The following is a 20,326-nucleotide window of genomic DNA, read 5'->3' as shown; positions in this document are numbered from 1 at the left end:
GACATGGCCTAACACTTGGCAAGTACTCAGCTTGGAAGCAAAGCTTTCTTCACAATCAGCTGGGAAAGAAACAAGAATTTTTTTTAGAAACAAACACTTTATTTGTTCTTAGAATTTGACGTAGTCTGAACTCAAGCAACTAAAACTTAATACTAACTGAATTCCGTTAAGGAAAGAACTACAAAGGTAATTGTCATAAATAAGTTGAATCCTTCAAGCTAGAATCCAATCCTAATTGAAAAACCATGTAAATCATTAGAAGAAAGTAAAAAATGAAATTTCAATTCTATCAAGTGTTGGTGGATCAATACCATCTCCAAATAGGCATCGTGTAATTCCATTTTTTGATATATATATATATATGATGAGGTGTTTTTCTTTCCTTAAAGTTGTTATATATGTATACATATATAACAACTTTAAGGAAAGAAAAACACCTCATCAAGGACCGTTGTAACTCAAAGCACCATTACAACAACAACAACAACTGTACTACTCTTAGAAACATAGCTACACAACAACATTATTATGTAATCTTATCGACAAGCAATATGTGTACTTAAGTTCTATAACACAAGTGAACCTAAGCAGCAACAAAGCATCTGAAAGTTGATGTGAGATAATAATAAGGAAAATATCCGTACAATTGGACTAATATGCTAAAAAAGATGCCATGGTATAAGGGTCTGTAGTAAGCATCTGTTTCCTTTCTTGTAGAATTTTAATACATAGTAAACTACACAGAGGTATCTTATAGTTAGCATCAAAAGTGAATGGCTTAAAATTTATATTAAAATGTTGGAGTAGGAAACTTACGAGTGGGAACCGCTGTTGCCTCTTGCTTTTCCTGCTGGGATTGATCTTCCTGTTTCTCCAAGTCTCCAAGTCCTTAACAAACTGAGCAGCTTCACTTAACGATCGACGTCTTTCCTCATCCAGAAGCAAAGGGTTACAGCTACCAGTTTCCGTGTGATCTACGTTGGAAAGATTCCCTACACAAGATTGCTTCATCATCAAATCTTTAATCCAAGTAACATCAAATATTGTTTGACTACTCTTAGAAGCTTTAGACGTATGTACAACTACGTACATAATTGGTTAATCTCATCAACCATCTACATATGTATTAGAGTATATAAAACAAGTGAATCTAAGCAGCCAAAAAACATCTAAAGTAACTATAAGAGAATATTTAGGCAAATATTCGTACATCTAATCAGCCAAAAAATGAGACAAGCCATGGTATAAGGATCTGCATTGAGCAGATAATATGACTCTTCTTGTTGAATTTCAATATAAATAAACTACATTTAGGGATCTTACAGTTAGCATAAAGTGAATGGCTTGAAATTTATAAAAAAATGTTGGAACAGGAAGCTTACGAGTGGGAATTACTGCTCCCTCTTTTAATTCCAGTTGGTATGGCCCTCCCAGTTGGTTCAAGTCCTCGCCAAGCAATGCTGTTACACTCCCAAGATCTGTATGACCATCTGAAGCAACTGAAGAACGACTGCAGGAAAATACATGAAACTACATCATATAAAAAACAAAGTAGTACAAGAGTGAATTCGTGCATTAAAACTTGTGTGTGATGTGCCATGTAAGTGTGATGGATGTACATACTCTTGCTCTGAAGTTCCATGGAGGGGCAATCAATTGTTGGCATCAAAAGTCTGGAATTATGAAAAGTATTAACCCCAAGTGATGTACCAATCAATAATATGACAATAGCCCCATCAAAAGAAAATGCACAAGAACTAAAACTCTTACGACCTTTAGCCCCGAAGTTCTTCTGCCTCTCTTACGACTGCACCAGTTACCAGTTTCTACGAGCTTCATAATAAGAGCATAGAGATGTTAGAATTAAACAGTTTCACCTTAAGAAATTAAGTACCATATCATGTCCCAAATTAAGTACCTTATGTATACCTTGAAAAAACTACAACACCTTTGGTATACCTTGATACATAAGACCATAGCTTATTGCTTATTGGGCACTACCTTTACCATAAAGAACAAACAAAATCATACAATAAAATTTCAAATAAGACAATTAGGGTCACTACACTAGTTTCCTATAACAAGTATTAAATGAGAAGTTAATTAATGGTAGTCTGAAAATCTGTGATACGAAGAAAACAAACTGCGTCAAAGCTAGGATGCTGCCTATTTGCCAAAAGCAACACCACTTATGAACCTAATAGCTCTCTTAAGTATTTAGTGGCAAAAAACAGATTACAATTCAATACTCTATCACATTACCTCATCAAACAAGTCCGGAAATGGTAGTAATTTACAGGAGAAGCAACAACATCAATTCCACAAACAGAGAATCACTACAAGGCCAGTGTCTAGTTGGAAAGAGTTTATGTGATAAGAAGCTTCTCTAAGAAAATTGACTAGCCAACAAAGCTTTAATTTCACAGGGATAGAAATCTAAGCAACAAGTAGAAACAAAGCATTTATACAAGCTACCAAAGCAATCAAATATTGAACAATTAAATATACAAGACCCATTATTATATGTATATATCAATCACAAATAAAAGTAGCATTGACAGTGTGTATCATCTGAGGAAAAATGAATGACAAATAGAAAAAAGGTTCCAACTTCTAACTCACCGAGTATAGAAACCCAAAGTTCACATAAAGAATTATCCTCAACTAAAGAACCAATCTAACCTAAGAAGAAAAAAAAAAATATATACACATTGCTATGAACCAATTGAAAGTAACAGCAACATGTCCTTTCAAGCAAAAAAAAAATGTTAATGTGTCCTTCCTGTGACAAATTATCATAAAAGCTGAAAAATACAGCCTTTCTTTGTTTGACGAATTACCAGTGGAGGCGTCAGCGACCGTGCAATTCAGGAAGCAGAGGCGGCAAGCACTAAATGCAAACTGACTTGGCACAAACAAATGGACAAAGCCTTAAGTTTTTCAAAGATTGATAGTAGTATATAAATTAAAACAATTTTACAGTTATAATAAATAGAGTTAGCCAATTCCCAGCACCTTTAGGACTACCCATGTTACTTAGTAGTGAGTACCAATCCTTAACTCGAAATACTCAATTCTAGAACATTGTTATACCTAACTCCACCTTCCATTTAAGTACCATGCGAGATCTACGCTCAGAACTAGAATGGTCGATAAGGGCTAGCAGATCATATATATATATATATATATATATATATATATATATATATATATATATATATATATATATATATATATATATATATAGGTTATAAACAAATCTGAGTACTTACCCCTCAAAATCGTACACTCAACAAATTCATATTTGTACTCTTTCATAAACCTATATACACAAGGAATTAGGGATACAAAAACAAAACCGCTTAAAATGAACGAAGGTTTAAAACAAACCGAGGCTCTCATAAGAATATAAACAAAACTAATAAGGACATTCAAGTCTTCAAATCAAAACAATAAAACCAATCTGCAAAATTTATATGAGAAGAACAAAAAGGAATTTTTTTTTTACCTTTGAATTTATGGTAACTTAACACAAAAACCCAAGTTGAATACGACCTGAAAACCATTTCACTACCCCAAGAGTACCTATTTTTTTTATAATAATAATAGTAATTAATTTTTTCTTTGATATTCTAGTCTCTAATTCAGTTCTAAAATAAGGGTTTTGAGGGACACATGAATATTAAAGAGGGCATACCATTCAATTCAAACAAAGACAAAGTTGAGAAAGAGAAGTTCATCAATTTCTAATTGGCCAAGCTCGCACATTTCTACAACATCAAAAAAGTGTTACAAACTCAAGTTAATCTCCCCACTACAATTGTTTTCTAATTGAGAATCATTGTTCAGAAGCCAAATAGCGCAGCTCATATTTATGAGCTCCATTTCTTTTATTCTTTAATTTCTAAAATAAACATTTTGAAAATTTATAAGAAATTCGACCAGTAAAATTTTTGAAAGTCGGATTTCCCTTCTCAAATCCTATATCGTCAAGAAATTAGCGGCCTTTTAAGATAAAGCAACACTTTTCATGAACTAGGGTTTCAGTTTCGGGAAAACATAGAATCATAATGAATATTGAAAACCCAGAGTGAATCTATAGAACTACCATGATAAAGAACAAAGGATATCATTTCTAATTTCTTACCTTTGAGAATCGTTAGAAGAAGACACCCGAGTGTGTCCCCAACTTCAAACAGCAAGATATTTTAACTTTTTTTTTTTTTTTTTTGACAATACAAGATATTTTAACTCTTATCTCATAATCTCGAGAGAAAGTGTTGATTGATCGAGTTCATCTTCGTTGTGCTGAACATTTCTTTTTCGTTAGTTTTAGATGAGATTAATGTTATATATACGATACATCTTTGCCTACGATTCACGACAACAAAAGAAGATCTTAAGCCATTGGAACACATTCACACAAGTATCCAATGGTGAAGACCGTGGCGCCAGCCACGACCTTAACCGTAGCTCAACAGTGGCTAAACGCAGCAGAAACTTGTCATGGACCTTTGTCAACTAGCTATGGTCCCTGTCTGTTGCCAAACAAGTGAGGGTTTTAGTCCATGGCTAAAAATCCGGGACATCCGTGGCATAAAGTCTATTTTCTTGTAATGAAGGTTGTTCCTATGTTTATGCTATTAATATCTTCTTTCCTTTTATGCAAGCTCGGGCAGCCATTCAATGTATTATCGAGAGCAACATCAAGGAGTACTTCCTAATAGGGCGGCCATTCAATGAATCACCACTTAAGGCAAATACAAAGAATACTTCCCCTAGGCAGCCACTCCCTGAGCTACCCCTTCTAAGGCAACACAAAGAATACTTCCCTAACTCTAAAGAATTATACTACTAGAAGAAAACTAAAGAATACTAGCATGATATTAATATTGCAAAACATAAACCCTATTCTATACTTCCATCCCCTGGCGTGGGTAATGGAACTAATAACTAAAAACATAAAGAACTAACCCGGACAGAAACACCATGAACCAGAAGAATCATTAAACCTTAAGCACTGGCTTCATCTCCTCCCTTGAAGGATAAGATTAGCCTTCCATAAAGAAGGAAGAACACGCAGAATGAGAAGAAGAAGAGTCGAAGAACATAAGACTAGAAAGACTAATTTATTAAGACTCAGCTAGTTAAAACCGATCTTTTATTATTAATCTCTCTTTGCCTCAACTTCTGGAGACAAGAATATAAGTGAATTGGTTAATTACATGAGGCACTTAGGTCCTCTATTTATAGGGGTTACAATGAGCTCTAGAAGCATTCCAAACCGTCATTTGTTTCCTAATACAAATAGACTTCTTCCAGAGTCCAACTTCATCTCCAAAACTGAGAAGGAATTAGCTACAGTGTCGATTCATGCGTCTGGACACACTATTCATGCGTCCCAGAATTAATCAATGCATCTGGACGCTCGATCTATACGTCCCAAACGCATGGGTTGCGTCTGGACGCATGATAGTCGCGTCTCAAACGCGAGACTCTATTTTTCCACCTTTGGTCTATTTTTCTTTCCTCTTTTGCGGGTTTTGGTCCAAGCAACGAATCCTTTGGTCTTAGGCTTCCAAATAGGCTTTAAAATAGGTCCAAGTCGCATCTTTAATAGCTTCAATTCCTTGGCCTTCTCCATGATTGTCCACGGGCTTCCCATGTGATCCTTAATGCTCCGAATTGCTCCATTTTATCCATTTTTCTCTAATATTCTACAAAACTCTCTTTTTCACCTGTAGAATCTTAAAACATAACTTACAAACACTATTAGTCCACTAAGATGGCTAAACAAGAGGCATAATCGAGGGTTAAATTGCACTTTTTGAGCACTTATCACCATGTCTCAACTAGTTTCAAATATAATCCTTTCTTTACTTGCTACTTGTATGGCTGTTATTCTTATGTCGAGGTTCACCAGTGTTCATGTGGTATGAATATTCCTTTTGTATATATTATGTTGTCATTTGAATTGCTATGGTAGTGTTTCTCGTGAGTAAAATAAAAAATGGCATTGTGTAAAATAGAGATATATAAATTGTTATATTTGGATGCTACCTAAGTCCTGGTGATATGAAGTAGGTGATGGTCGCCTGGATTCTAGCTTAAGCTCTTATGTTATTTTGTTTAAGGTCAGGGAAGTAAAGAAGGAATCTACTTCTGTTGCTTGTAGTTTCATGGTTGTGCTCTTTGAACAAGGACTTGACTTTGGCCCTTTATGAATATCAGGTGCTTCTTAATTACTAGGTACTTTTTTTTTTCCAATAATTCTTTTGTTTATGCTACTATACTTGGCTATATGATGATTATTTTCTTTTGTTTCCTTGTTTATATGATGATTCTACTGAAGAATGTTTCTTATATTTCAGTGGACATCATCACCAAGTTGATGCTATTAGTCTCTATTTGAAAGGCTGGTATTTGGTAATGTTACTAGCAAAAGTGATAGTAGTTGTGTTTAGTAGTGTGTGAAGGGCAGAAAGTTTGAGTCGTGTTCAAGCTAGGATTCTGCTACCTACACAAAAATGTTACCCCATCGAGTCTACATTCAAACGAACCAAGTTTCATTACTTGTCGATGTATGTGCTAAAAGCTACAAAACTAATAGGTTAAACTGTTCAAACTGAAATTTTTACCATTCATATACTTACACTGATAATGAATTTTCGTAGTTTACTTTTCGACTCTTAGGCACTTAAAATTGATTAAAGTATACATATACATTTTTTTTTCATCTCCTTGGGGGTAGGCTAAAGCATTGGCAGTATGTACATGTTTATTTATTTATATATATGAGTTGTGTACCTGGTTGTAAGTGTTTGAGTTATTCATGAAGGGTTTGAGTTGTACATGTGTTCCCCAAGAACAATTAATTAATGGGTATTGGTCCTAAGTCTATCTTGGTTTAACTTAACAATGGACATATTGTTTGTTTACGATATCGGGGTTAGTTTCTTATAAAATGCTTATATATAATGACTTAGCTAGCTTGTAGCTTGTTTCAAATAGTTTTGGTCGACTTACCCCTTAGATATATTAACAGTTGCAATTCTGCTTATTCACATATGTATTTATGATCTTGAGTTAACTATTTTGCATTCAACTATCATATATGTTAGGGAAAGATGTTGTCTTTGATTTTGATACCTCATGTGTCGAAGCTTTTATGAAATTGAAGGAAGCACTCACTTCAGCACCAATCATTCGTGCACCCGATTGGAGCCAGCCGTTTGAGATTATGTGTGATGCATCTGATTATGCTATAAGAGCAATTCTAGGACAAAGAGACAAGAAAGTGCCATACTCAATCTATTATGCTAGCAAGACTCTAAATGGAGCTCAAATTAGTTATTCTACCACTGAGAAAGAACTCTTAGCCGTCGTCTATTCTCTTGAAAAATTTCATCAATATCTAATAGGTTCAAAGGTAATAGTCTATACTGACCATGCTGCCTTGCGTCATTTACTCGCTAAGCAGGATGCCAAGCCTAGGTTGATCCGATGGATACTACTTTTACAAGAATTTGATTTGGAGATACGTGATAAGAAAGGAACAGAGAATGTCGTTGCTGATCTCCTTTCTAGATTGCTAGTGGGGGACAATTTACAAATCTGTGAGACTTTTCCTGATGACCAGTTGTTCAGTTGTGAGACAATTTACAAATCTGTGAGACTTTTCCTAATGAACAGTTGTTCAGTATATCAGAAGTACCATGGTACGGCCATATCGCAAATTATCTTGTGACCGACAAGGTACCATCGCATTGGAGCAAGCAAGAAAAAGATTTATTCTACTAAAAGGCTAGATATTATTTTTGGGATGATCCATACTTATTAAAGAAGTGTTCGGATCAGATTATTCGAAGATGCATCCCAAAATCGGAACAGGAATCCATTCTATCATTCTGTCACGATCAGCCTTGCGGTGGACACTTTGGTATGCAGCGTACTGTAGACAAGGTATTACAAGCTGGATTCTATTGGCCTACTCTTTTTAAAGATGCAAATATTTATTGCAAAGCATGTCCGAGATGCCAATTTTTGGGTAAGACCTCGAAAAGGTTCGAATGGCCTCAACAACCGATCCTTATCTCAGAAATCTTTGATGTATGGGGTATAAATTTCATGGGACCATTTTCGCCTTCTTTTGGTTACACCTACATTCTACTGGCTGTGGACTATGTTTCAAAGTGGATTGAAGCAGTTCCTACAAAAACCGCCGATCATAAAGTCATCGTGGACTTTCTAAAAAAGAACATTCTACCAAGATTTGGAACACCGAGAACCATCATCAGTGATAACGATTTTCACTTCTGTAACCGTGTATTTGGGAATCTTACGGCAAAGTATGGAGTAATTCACAAGCTAGCTTTACCATATCATCCTCAGACTAATGGTCAAGCAGAAGTTTTGAATAAGGAAATCAAGAGTATTATGGAGAAGACAGTTAATCCTTCTAGGAAAGACTGGTCTCTTAGACTCCAAGATGCACTATGGGTATACAGAACAGCATTCAAAACACCCATAGGGATGCCACCCTATCGCTTGGAATATGGAAAGGCGTGTCATCTACCTGTTAAGTTATAACATAAAGCCTACTAGGCAGTGAAAGAGATGAATTTCAACCTAGATCAAGCAGGAGAAAGGAGGAAGCTTCAGATCAGTGAATTAGAGGAATTGAGAAGTGCTGCTTATGATAAGTCAAGGATTTACAAGGATAAGACTAAAACATTACATGACATAAGAATTATGAAGAGAGAATTTGAACTTGGACAGAAGGTTCTGGTCTACAACTCTCGTCTAGAAATTTTTCCTAGAAAGTTGAGATCTAGATGGACATGACCGATTGTAGTAAGACATGTCACACCTTTTGGAGCTATTGAAGTAGAAGACATAAAGAGAAAGACTCGTTTCAAAGTCAACGCTCATCGACTGAAGCCTTTTATGGAGTTACCTACTGGAGACGTGGATGTCGTTTTTCTCAAGGATCCGATTTATCAGACCACTGTTGAAGCAGAAAATTGGGGTAAGTTACCTACACACCTTAAAGATTACATTCTATGTCTTGCTGAACCTGTTACTCTGTCTAGTTTAAGTTTTTTGCATGAGGAAGCTAAGCGTCGTAAGCTTGACTCCTTAGGATCTCATTAGTATAAGTGTCACCGATAGTCGGGCCCTCAGATTTTCATAACTTTATCCTTTACTGAGAGGAGTTGCAAGCACCGGAGTCAAAGTCTCATAACTCTAGTACACCCAGTATAAAATGTCTATAGGAAGTAAGCATGTTGTCAAGAGATCAGTTTTGAGATGGAAACCTAAGTGTTCACCACCTGTTAGTTTGTGGGATTTACTCCTCGTTGACCTTGTACCAACAATTTTCTCTTAATGGCTGTAACCCAAGACAAGTTCAGAATGGCAATTCTTACACCAGCCTAGCTTACGCACTCTCCTCTTATGCGCAAATGAACTTTGATCGAATCTTACACGAGCGATATACTTTTGTCAATCACTTGCTGAGGGAGATTGGAAGAATCCCTACAAAGTGAAACCTAGTGGGTGGGAATACTAGTCTTGAGGATCTGACTATAAAGGACTCAAAAGTCTTGAGAATCTGACTTTAAAAGAGTCACATTACGTCTTGGGGATCTGACGTAAAATACCTAAAAAAAAAATAACTGATACATGATTATGAGGACTAATGTTGATTATGAGGATTAATTTTCATTTGAACTAATTGTATTTGATTTTCTCTATTTTGTGAGCTTAACCTTTATATGACAGAGAAAGATCAAAATATTGATATTCGGCATCAATGGTAATATCCTACCTTTTTCTCATCCATTTCATTTACTTCTTTATACATTGAGGTCAATGCATGCATAAGTAGGGGGAGGGTGTACTTGAGAAATGAATTTCAAAAATTAGTTTTCAAAAACAAAAATATTTTTGTTTCTATATTAGTAGCATGAGAAAAATGAATTTTAATGATGAGTCTGGGATATAGATTCTATACTGCTTAGTGTTTAGTTTGATAGATAGTTGATATTATTGATTTCATTACCGCTTAGACTATTTATTATGCTCGGACATAGTTTTTGTTAATAGAATTCTTTATCAAGGCACCACCATAGTACTTGGTCAGTTTTGTGTACTTTTGCTAGAAGAGAGATTTAACCCCTAGTAAATTGGAAGTAGATTTTTTAGACTTAGCCCGTGAGACTTGAGTTTTATACCCATTCTTTGGAAAGTTCTTACGAAAAATCCGAGTCTTAGTGACTCAACATCTTTCAGTTCTTTATGTCATTGTAATATAGTCTCATTATTCGTTGATTTGGTTAATCACGAAGTGACATCAACTGGAGAGATAGCCATTAGGTCTTGTAGTCTATTCGAAACAGAGTATCATACTGATAAGTCAAGTAGTGAACCTATTTAGTCCTTATCCCACCTAGTAGGACCATCATGTTAAACCCTTTTGAGCCTTACAATAAGCCATTTTCTTTCATAAAACCATTTACCCTTTACCCAACTCCAGACAAGGAGTATATCCAAAACCTTTATCAGCCATACCCATATATTTCTGAGAATACAAGGGGCACAAGGAGGAAGAAAGAGTACAAAAGGAAGATTACAAGGAAATAATAGAGAGATACAATGAAGACCATCATTATGTTCTAAGTAAAAGAAGCTAGTGGAAAACAAGCATATCCAGTACTAATCAAGGATATGACACTAAACTAAATAAAATTTAAAAAAAAAAAAAAAAAAAAAAAAAAAAAAAAAAAAAAAAAAGTTGAACAGAATGAATGGAAAAGCTAAAACAAATGAAGAATTTTCTCTGCAACATAGAATTTGAAGAAATCTTCCAAAGAAAGAAGCAAAACCCTTAGTGTTTTTCAGAAACAACCTTTGAATGCTTTCTACATTTCCTTCATAAACCAATAACCAAGCCAAGTTACAACCCATGACTTATCACTACAGTATGGTACGAAGTCTAGAATAGGTGAGAGAATGCTAAAGTGAAGGACCCGACACTTCAAATGTGATTGACATTCTTTCCATGAGACTACTGTCATCTAGAAGTCCGTTTTTTAAGGTAGTATGTGGGATGTTCGTATTCATTATTCTTTTCCCCACATACATAAGGTAAAATAGTAGACTATCTTCTGAGGGATTCTTTGTTGAGAGTATGATCAGTGGAGATTGAAAGTCGAGATTATCTGCCTATGGTAAACTAGAGATTCCGTTTCTTGGATAGGAGAGTATAGGAGATTGACTGAGTACACACATAAGCTTTGATTGAGAATTATGTCAATTTTTACTATCTCCCATCACAATCTATGAGTCTTTGCAGCAATGTAGTTAGCAATGGAGACCGTCTATTGGAGTAAGCACTAAGTGGATAAGGAATTTCTCTCTCTGAAAAATACTATCATTCTTGAACATGCTATTGATTAATTTTGTGGGTATATCACTTGAAAACTCTCACGAGACTATAACTCGTCCTTTTTGGGGAACTTAAAGGTTTAAAACCTTGTTACATATGGTAAATGCAATCGCGATGTCTGCGAAAGTGAGTTAAGATTTTATTTTTGTTATTAGGATATGATTTTGATCATTTATCTCTTTTTATCTTATTTGCTAAGAGACTAGCAAAAGGCTAGTTGGGAGTTGTGATAAGTGCTCAAAAAGTGCATTTTAACCCTCGATTATATCTCTTGTTTAACTATCTTAGTGGACTAACAGTGCTTCTAAGTCATGTTTTATGATTCTACAGGTGAAAAAGAGAGTTTTGTAGAATATTAGAGAAAAAGGGATAAAACAGAGCAATTCGGAGCATTAAGGATCACATGGGAAGCCCATGGATAATCATGGAAAAGGCCAAGGAATTGAAGCTATGAAAGATGCAACTTGGACCTATTTTAAAGCTTATTTAGAAGCCCAAGGCAAAAGGATTCGTTACTTGGACCAAAGCCCGTAAAAAAGGAAAGAAGGATGGAGCAAAAGAAGAAAAATAGACTCTCGCGATCCGATCTGAGGACGAAGGATCGTAAGGCCCAGACGCTAAACGCTTTACGCCTGAACGCTAAGGATCGTCGTCCGCACGCATGAACCGACACTGTTGCCACTTCTTTCACTGTTTTGGAAACGAAGTTGGACTCTGAAAGAAGTTGATTTGTATTAGGAAACAAACCACGGTTTAGGATGCTTCTAGAACTCATTGTAACCTCTATAAATAGAGGACCTAAGTGCCTCATGAAACTAGCCAATTCACTTACATTCTTGTCTCCAGAACTTGAGGCAGAGAGAGATTAATAATAAAAGATTCAATTTTAACTAGTCGAGTCTTGATAAGTAGTCTTTCTAGTCTCATGTTCTTCGACTCTTCTTCTTCTCGTTCTTCGTGTTCTTCCTTCTTTATGGAAGGCTAATGTTCTCCTTCAAGAGAGGAGATAAAGCTGGTGCTTAGGGTTTGATGATTCTTCTGGTTCATGGTGTTCTCCAATCAGGTTAGTTTTTATGTTTTTAGTTATTAGTTTCATTGCCCACACCAAGGGATGGAAGTATAGAATAGGGTTTATGTTTTGCAATATTAATATCATGCTAGTGTCCTGTACTTTTCTTCTAGTAGTGTAGTTATTTAGAGTTAGGGAGGTATTCTTTGTGTTGCCCTAGAAGGGGTAGCTCAAGGAGTGGCTAGGGGAAGTTTTCTTTATGTTTGCCTTAAGTGATGTGGTGATTCATTGAATGGCCACCCTATTAGGAAGTACTCCTTAATGTTGCTATCGGTAATACATTGAATGGTTGTCCTAGCTTACATAAAAGGAAAGAATATATTAATAGTATAAACATAGGAACAACCTTAAGTAGAGTTATTCGTCAATGATGTTTTGTCCAAGAGGGTATCGGCACTCACTCGATTGCCTAATTGTAGTCTACTTGTGAGAACAACCATGAAATAAAAGATCACAAATCAAAGGTAACGATGGATTTTAATATCTTGAATTCTCTCTTCTATAAATTCTCAATAGTTTAATTAGTTTAGTTTAGTTTAGTTTAGCATTAGAATCTAAAATCTCTACAATCATAGTTTTCAACCCCTCAAACCCCCTTTCCAGTTCAGTCCTTCACATAACATACACTTAAAAGTAGAACGATATCCTACTCATCCTTTACTTATTGAGGGATAATTAGGTTTTGATATGCTTCTATTTTGTTCAACGACTATCATCTATCTACATCATCCATATACCATCTCATACACACAAAAAGAGCGTGTGTCATAAGGCTAAACCCGAGCCACATAACAACCATTGGGAAGTCATTACCCAATGTAGGTAAATTGGTTGTTACTTGATTCTTGAAGCCCTAGACCAAAAAAATGAATTAAAATAAATCAACTAGAACCCAAAGTAGTCACACTCCTCCAAAATAGGACAAAAATATAGCCACGAGGATTTAGAGTAATCAGTTACTAGATTCTGGTGGACCAACTACCTTCCTCACTCCCCTCCCCAGATTCATCGTGAGTGAGATTCTTGGTAGCACACCACTTGATGAAGTGACTGCCTACTCTTCTGAGACGTGTAGTAGAGCCATCCTAGTCTCGCGCCCAATTGTTCCTTTGAATAAGGTATAGTAAATTATATACCAAAGCAAATATTTTCAAAAATCCAAAAAAATGAATTTCTACCGTTTATGCATCATCATTGATTGAGCATTCATGTCTTATCAATGTGCATCGCAACCATCATGGAATTACAATGCAAACCCAGAACCTTGTTCTTTTTGCGGTAGTCCTTATCACTGGTTATCTCATTGATATGCAATTTAAGCGCTAATCGGGAGCAAGTCGCTCCAAGAGCTTATAGCGATTAATCGTATTAATCGGAGATTAATCGGAATTAATCGCCTTAGTTAATCTATAATATATATATCCCATACTCCCATATAACAACCTAAAACAAAAGAAAGTTAAAAAAAAAAAACTACAAACAATGAAGCATAGCTTTTAACGAAAAAAAAAAGTATAGCCTCATTTGAACATTGTCTTCTGTTAGTCTGTCTGCATAAGTTAAAGTGTTAACAAAACATACCAAAATGTTAACTCCATCACAGACTACTAGTTTCTAAAAGTCTAAAGTGAATACAAGTATAAAACACACCACCAAAATATGGATTCCATGACTAAGTGACAGACTATACTAGTCTCTAAAGTCTAAAGTGAATAAAACAAACCAAAATGTTGCTCCATGACAGAGTGACGAACTAAACTCTTAAGTGCTACAAATCCCCAATTTCAATATCAATGTCTTCGTCCTCCTCATACAAAACTCTAAATGAAGTTCCAGTTTCACTCCTTGTACTAGGAGTTGTTGCACCACCAACTCTTTTTACCTCTAGAACTTGGTCCCAAGAGAGATCATCACCTTCCCTCACAAACTCTTCAAGCTGCTCTTCATTTGGAATGATCCAAGCGTCATTCTCATGGACTTCCTTCAAAATAATGGGGTCACTCTCACCATTAGCCAGCCTTTCTTTGAATCGCTTCTTCTAGCCTTTGGTTATATTGAATGTAAACAAGATCATTCAATTTTGATTGGAGAAGACAATTCCTTTTCTTTGAATGCAACTGTAATATCAAAAGAATAAAATGATCAGTACTGAATAAATAACTAAATTGATACAATTATATATAAACGCTAGTTACATATTTAAAAATAAGTAAAAACTTACATTATCAAACACACTCCAGTTGCGCTCACATGGTGACACACTACAAGTTTGCGCTAAAACCTTAACCACAAATTTTACTAGGGTAAGCGCATCACTCCCATATTGCAACCACCATTCATCTATATTTGTAAGTTGTAGTGAGAACTTATAAATAATTAAATGAAAGTAGTAATGTAGTGTATAACTTTACAAGTTAAAATTAAATTATATAACTTACGAGGTTGCATAGTATCTCTCGATACGATGGCAGCTTTCATTCCAAATGACCCCTCCGCATCTCTATAATGCTTCAACTCATCCATTGCTTTTTGTATATCAGATTCAGGTATAAGTTTGGCCACAGCTTGAAAAAACCCAGACTTGATGGTCTTATTTAACTCCATTTTAGCTTTGGTTTCACTAAAATATATTTTCGGGTTCAAGTAATATCCAGCTTCAACACAAAAACATTTCTAGTTAGTGTTTAATGCAAGCTATCTTAGACTCGAAATTGAAAAATGAAAGCAACTTAGTACCTGCATGCAATGGACGATGAAGCTGAGTTTCCCATCTTTTCTGGAAAAAAAAAATCACTTTTACCCATGTCAATACATTATCGCCCAAGTTCTTCTCAATCTGATCCTCAGCCCTTTTCATAGCCTCATATATATATCCCATGCACGGCTTCTCTTATGTATCCACAATTCTTAACACATCAACTAATGGGGTCATCACTTGACAAGTGAAATATATATCATTCCAAAAAGATTCATTTCCCACTATTCTCTCAACTCTCTTTCCAATAGCTTTTTTTACAAAATCACACTTTCTCCAAAATTCCGACACAAACAAAACCTGCACATGGCTTCTATTCTCCCACAAGCGATTTAATGTATAAAATGAAGTTGCAAACCTAGTTACACAAGATTTGTGCAACTCTGTTTGCTTCGTCAACTTTTGTAACCAATTTAACACTCTCCCATGGCTGTAAATGTAGGACACCACCACTTTAGCTATATCAATTACAGACTTACTATTTGGCAATGCAGTGTCCAGATTACTCCCAATATCATAAAGCATTAAATTGATACAGTGTGCCACGCAAGGAGTCCAAAACATTGTAGCATGTTCATTCTCCAAAAGTTCGCCCGCTAGCTTGTAGTTGGATCCATTGTCAGTCACAAACTAATAATAAAAAAATCATTAGCAAATTGACAATTTATAAATTTAAGTTAAATCAAAACGGTTTTCAAGTCACTTACCGAAACTATATTCTTAACCAACTTCGACTATCACCTTGTTTATCATTTCCTCAATGAGTTCTGCTTTCTTAATATGCTCGGAAGCATCAAGAAACTTAAGGAAAACAATACCTTTTGGACAATTCACCATGAAATTAATGAAAGACCTTAATTTGTTTTCTTTTTGTCCAAAAGTCCGACATGATGGAACATCCATAAAACTCCCAATGTGGTTTAAACGAATCAACAAATGTTTTTGTGTCATTGTACACCTCCTTCAATAGAGTCACTCGCATATCATGATAAGTAGGCGAGGACATACCTAAAAAAATTATAATAACTCGATCAATAACATAATAATTAATCATATATATACTTCTCAAAGTCTTAGAAATAAATAAGTAGCTAGCTAAAAGTTGTAAACCAATTACATCTTTCATATTCTCCAATGGCATGGACAGCATCCTTGAAGCTTGACGTGCGTACGACATTAAATGGTAAACCAACTTCATACGCCCACTTTGCTATCTTGATCCATGTTTTTTTCTTTAAAGTTTTTTTGTGCGGGTTATTTCTATCCAAATTGGCTTGCTTCATCTTTTCAACATCAACCGTCAATAACCGGTCAAAAGGGCCTCTAGTATTATCTGCTGCCTTTCTTTTCTTAGCTTGTCCACTAACAACCCCTTGGCTATTCCCATTTCCACCACTTAAAATGTGTTCTTCTTCAACTACATCATCATCAAGGTGATCAAGGTCTTCATCTTGTCGTGCAAGAATTGCATTCACTCTATCTTTCTGTTTTTTTTTTCTGCCTTATTGAATACAACATCTCAGCGACATTCTTTTGAACATCGATAGGGACACTTGGGCATCCAGTAACATCTCCTTTCTCATGAGCCAAATGTTTCTTTAAGCGAAATATCCCCCCCGACATAACTTCTTGTTACACAACTTGCACCAAACATTATTTGCATTGGAGTCCCTACACTCACCATACTGCCAAAATGGATCATTAGACTTTCTTGTGGGGAGGCGGAGGTGGCAGCAGTAGTAGAAGTGGGAGCAGCATTATTGGTAGCAATATTCGACATTGTAGCTAAAGATCATAAACAAAACAGGACACTCAATCGCTAATAAGAAAAACAGTACACAACCATTCAATTATACAAAAACTTCCTAAGCAAATATGAAAGAATAAGAAGAATAAGAAGAAAGAAAAGAAGAAGTAGAAAGACTCACCTGAGCATTTGAGCAATGGAGTGGTGGAGTGGTGGAGGGTTTTTTTTTTTTGTGGTTTTTCACTTCTTTTTTACGGTTTTGATTGTGTTTCTCGATGAGCGAAACGTTTTCAATATTGATTCGTGGGTTTTTTTTTTTGTTTTGGGCTTTTTTGTGGACTAAAGTCTAACACTCTAACACACGGTCACACACACAAAACTGAAAAAACGATTAAACGGCGCTTTTGTTAAACCGATTAATTGGAAATCGCCTGATTAAGTGGGACAAATAGGTCGATTTGTGGCAACCGCTTAGGCCTCTATTTTTTTTTTTTTTTTTTTGATAGGTCGAGTGGCGCATAGCGATTAAGCGGCGATTAAGCGGTGCTTAAACTGCCCAGTCTTATTGTCCATCATATACCGAATTCGAGTCTACTACGGGAAATCCTTACGATTACGAACTTCAATTTTCAAACTTCCCTAATACCCAATACACTCAAGAGTTTTCTAATCATGTCGACAATTCATGGAGTTCCACCACAAATAGTCAACCATCATTCATCTATCCATATGGTCAGTCAGAGTATGGTTTCACCTAAAGCCCATTACCATTCACATCACCATCTATATCAAATTCACATTCCACTACACCATCCATCACAGACCAACTCTACCAGAAAATTGCCAAGCAAACAATACTAACTCAGCAAATAGCAACCACCTTATGTCTTCTCCAATCTGATTCAAAAGATGCCACATCTGACTGAGACTAATATTCTTCCCACCAGTCCATAACCCAACCGAAAAGAGAAACAAGGTGTTACTATAACAAAGCCAATTGCTCAAGTCTATCCTGATACACATGACCAATTAAATCCACATCAACATCTACCTGACTATCGTGAGAATTTCAAATTTTATGACGATGACTTTATGCCCGAATTCACAGTTTCTCTTGCATGCCTTAATACATCATCACCCATAAATGAGAAAACTCCAGTAGAAGAAACTCAAGAGCATGTATTGGACTTGACACACTCGGACAATGGCATTGAGAAAATTTATGAAGATTTAGGAAGAGAGGACAAAGAAAATGAAGTGCTTGGAGAAGAGAGAATAAAATCTATGGTGAAAAGTGGATTTCAATTTAGTTTGGCCGTTAAAGACCTATCGATGGAAAAAAATTGTGACATCCTTACTAATGCATATATGAACCACAATCTTGTGAAAATGCCAAAAACTAAATGAAGAATTCTCCGAGTCCTCGAGATTATGTGAAGAACCACCAGCCAACCATCACCACCCCAATTCAACACCTCTTGAAATTCATCCTCCATTCATAAAAAAATCCACCTATTTCTGAGGACATCACCATGAAACCATTTCAAAGAAACCTCAAATTCGCACTTAAGCCAATTGCCTTTGAAATCATTCATAATTTTCTAAACCTTCCTAGTGAAAAGACTTCGCCCAACATACAAACGTAAGAGTCCATCATTTCAGTAGTTGAGAAACCTAGTATGTTCTATTCACCATTATTTGAGCCTCATGAAGGACCTCTACCACCAACCTTTTACTCTTTTGGACAATTTAACTATGACGGGTTATTGCATAAGTTCCATGATGGGTTGTACAAACATCCTCTTATCATTCTACATCTTACATTCCACATGCATCATCTCATTCTGTTTGGGGGTGTATGTTTTTATCTATTTTAGCTATTTAGATTATTAGTTTATAGTAAGCATAAAACTTACTCACGTAAGAGAGCACGTCGTCCTATCTACTCGTGCAAGCTGAAGCAACAAGTGACGTGAGCAAAGCTGGAGCGCTAAAAACTCTTTCTTAATCATCCCATCTATGAGGATTGACTCTTCTTTTCTTATGTATTCCTTTCACATTCCATTTTTTCCTTTAAGGGGATACATCAATAAGGTAACCGGACCTCTCCACTTGGAGGGTGTGGTTGTAAGTGACGGAGCATTAGTCCATAGTATATCTCACATATTCTTTGTAAAACATTTTTTACTCATCGTTGGAGTAAGTGTGAACCTGTGGAGCGAGTATACAATTTTTCTTTTCTTTATTTTACACTTCTTTTTCAAAAATGTTTGTTTTCTTTGTGCTGTTAATGATAGATTCTCGATACATCAATTGTTAAATGATTTTTCAAAACGGGCAATGAATTTTACATAGACCAACTCCTAGAACAATGCCATCTAGGGGCGGTTTGAGATCAGCTTTGCTTACTAAGTGTTTCAACCAAATATGATCAAAATACTAAGTGGTGACGAAAGAGATGAAGAACGTAAAAAAGTAGTTAGAAAAGTGATGGTGATCGAGAGAATGATGAGACTGTACCTTTCGGTTGCCTACGTACCCAAATTATCGATGAGATCAAGTTTCAAGAACGTAGTTCTGTATGAAAAATAGTTTGGTATTTATATATGTATAGTAGAGATTTCTTGTAGCTCAAGTAATTGCAATTGAACCTGACTCTTAATTGATGATTATCTCTTTGATATAAAACGAATCTAGACATAAATTTATGTATGTAAGTGGCAAGCCATGTGGCTAGGGTTCAGTCCTAGACACATGAGTTAATAGGCCTGTACATTGATCTATGATATTGCAAATTGGGCTTTAGCCTTGTTGATTAAACGAATAAAGTGGAGACTCCTACCAATGGACGTTTGCCACGTAGGTGGGGGTCGAAACACTGCCCCCTCTTTGGCATGCGAACAAAATTCATATGGCAAAGAAGAGAAGAAAAATCAAGAAAAAAATGGAATAAGAAAAGAGTGAGCGGAATGTATAACAAAGTGTCGTGCAAATGTAAATGATAAGAAAATAGACTGTCGAGAAAAATTCGTGAATTATTATGAACGAAATAATGTCAAACTAACTTATATGGGATGCAATGTAATTAAATGAAAAATGACTGAAGTGAGAATTGAAATTGGTGGCACAGAAAAAAGTGTAAAAGAAATTGATGACAAAAACCGTACCGAAATAATTACGTAATAATAATAAAATTGAGTTTGTCGACTGATGCCAGTGGAAGATTTATATTAGGATTAGATAGTTAAAATTAAATGTATGGGCAGTTCAGTAATAATAGGAAGAAAATGAAGTTAAATACGAATT

General features: G+C 35.6%; 1 long non-coding RNA gene across 1 annotated transcript; it reads right to left on the bottom strand.

Annotated features, from left to right (window-relative positions):
- Positions 1–1,374: 1,374 nt before the first annotated feature.
- Positions 1,375–4,217, bottom strand: LOC147507904 (uncharacterized). The gene is made up of 5 exons (XR_015216263.1): positions 4,148–4,217; positions 2,623–2,682; positions 1,774–1,833; positions 1,624–1,673; positions 1,375–1,510 (listed from the first exon to the last, which is right to left on the bottom strand). It is a non-coding gene; the product is annotated as an uncharacterized LOC147507904 (long non-coding RNA).
- Positions 4,218–20,326: the final 16,109 nt, after the last annotated feature.

The sequence above is a fragment of the Coptis chinensis genome, chromosome 3, assembly GCF_015680905.1.
Source record: "Coptis chinensis isolate HL-2020 chromosome 3, ASM1568090v1, whole genome shotgun sequence".
Taxonomy (NCBI): domain Eukaryota; kingdom Viridiplantae; phylum Streptophyta; class Magnoliopsida; order Ranunculales; family Ranunculaceae; genus Coptis; species Coptis chinensis.
The sequence above is the reverse complement of the archived record's forward strand: the minus strand, read 5'-3'. Positions and strand labels throughout refer to the sequence as shown.